Below are 2,012 nucleotides of genomic sequence, written 5' to 3' on the forward strand. Positions count from 1 at the left end.
ATTTAAACAACTTCAGAAATCTGTAATGAAGAAGAGGATTAGGGGGATCTACCTTGGACCATGATACAGCTAAATATAACTCTTTTTGTAACGTCTGCAATCTCCTAAAATGAGCAGGACACATATTACACCATGTAATTATCACAATGATTCACATTCAGGACAATTTCTGAATTTTAAAAATTAAACCAACATATTTGGAAACTTTTTTCATAAAACCATCAATTTGCCTCTTGGAAGTCACAAAGTCATCAAACCTTCCAAAAATATTGCAGATTTTACCCTCTTGATAACACTACTATTTTTCTGCATACATACATTGTCAACATTTTTCTAGTTTCTGTTTGAGTTAAATACAACTACTTTTTTTTTTTAATTTTTGCAAACAATAACTTATTAAATGTATAATATGTTGGAGATTATCTAGTTTTCATGAGACAAAACAGATTTGTATTATTAGCAAACATTACTTTATATAAAATACTAGAGGAGTAAATAAAATCATTAACATATAGAAGGAAGTAAACTGGGCCTAATATTGATATGTGGTGCTTTTATTGAATATTTGCTATTAACAGGCTAAATACAGGTACTATCTCTGCAATAATCCTATACTTCTGTTGTTAATAAAGCACTAAGTAAAAGTCTTGAGACCCCCTTAATTTATCTATATCTTGCTTCCAAACAGCCAGATTATCTTGTTGTTGTTTTTTCTTGCTTTTGTTTGTTAGTTTTTGTTTTTGTTAGTTTAGTTTTAGTACAAGTGGTCTTGTACAATAGGTCTTCAGGTCTGACTGAGATCTAGGGAATTAGGAGTCCACACCTTAAACCAACCCTGAACCATTTTTCATTGTGTTAGGGCGCTTTATCTTGAAAGAAGTGAAAGAGACTGTGTCCATGACAGTGTCTACATGACCTGCAATAATGATTGGGTGGTACTTGTTAAAGTAACATCCACATGGATGACAGGACCCAAGGTTTCCCAACGAGACATTTCCTAAAAACAGCACACTGCCTCTCATGGCTATAGCCTTCTTGTCATGGTGCATATTGGTGCCAGGTGTTCCCCACATGCACCTGGCCCGTGATGTAAAAGAAACACAATTCATTAGCTGAGGCCACCTTCTTCCTTGCTCTGCGGTTCAGCTCTGATGCTCACGTGACCGTTGTGACTGATCTACGGTTATGAAGCCCCATGTGCAACAAACTATCAGAACCACCATTAACTTTTTCTGCTGTTTTTCGAGCTACAGTAGCTCGACTGCTGGATGGGACCACACAGGCCAGCTCTCACTCCCCAAATGCATCAGTAAGCCTTGGCCGCCCATGACCCTGTCGCTGGTTCACCACTGTTCCTTCCTTGGACCTGTTCCTCTCAGTGTACACGGTATTTCCATGAATGTCTTTTCACGGGTTTAAAAAACCTCCCATTTTCTGAACAAAATAAACCGAAATGAGGGGCGGCTAAAGACTTTTGCACAGCACTGGAGTTAACTAACAATTCCACTGAAGAATAAACTTTTTTCAGCTGCAGCATTCTATGAAATAAATATTCTCCCTGGTGTTTTGTTTTTGCCACATTTCATTGCATTTCAGCTTTATACGTTTTGGACCTTTGAGAATCTCGAGTTCGTAATAACTGAGCTGCCAGTGGCTCAGTGAGGCAGAAAAGCATCAACCAACCTGTTTTATGTGCACATGTAATCAAGTGCTGAAAATATTATTTGTAATAATGAATCAAACGCTCAAGTTCATATCAAAAGCATTTTTACAAAAACATAATCATGTTTAATCCTGCATTTTACACGTCAATTATAATGTCAGTGCTGCTGTTTTATCCATTTGATGATATGCTTTAAATACACATATCCCATAAAAACACTCATTAGACAGCATACACACTGATTTTGACCTTCTGTGTGTATTTATACTTGAACATCAACCTCATCTGCCTCTTCTTTACAATAGCAACAACAACAAATAAATAATAAGACGTTGGTCAGAGTGGTGCT

At 36.7% G+C, this 2,012-nt stretch overlaps 1 long non-coding RNA gene across 1 annotated transcript in view; it reads right to left on the reverse strand.

Moving 5' to 3' along the window:
• Positions 1-6: 6 nt before the first annotated feature.
• Positions 7-2,012, reverse strand: part of LOC121815654 — a 5,963-nt gene continuing 3,957 nt past the window's right edge. Inside the window, exon 4 of the long non-coding RNA XR_006055237.1 lies at positions 7-677. This is a non-coding gene — a long non-coding RNA (uncharacterized LOC121815654). The remainder of the gene's footprint in view (positions 678-2,012) is intronic.

The sequence above is a fragment of the Haplochromis burtoni genome, unplaced genomic scaffold (assembly GCF_018398535.1).
Source record: "Haplochromis burtoni strain Fernald_Lab_line unplaced genomic scaffold, NCSU_Asbu1 Contig_260, whole genome shotgun sequence".
Lineage (NCBI taxonomy): Eukaryota > Metazoa > Chordata > Actinopteri > Cichliformes > Cichlidae > Haplochromis > Haplochromis burtoni.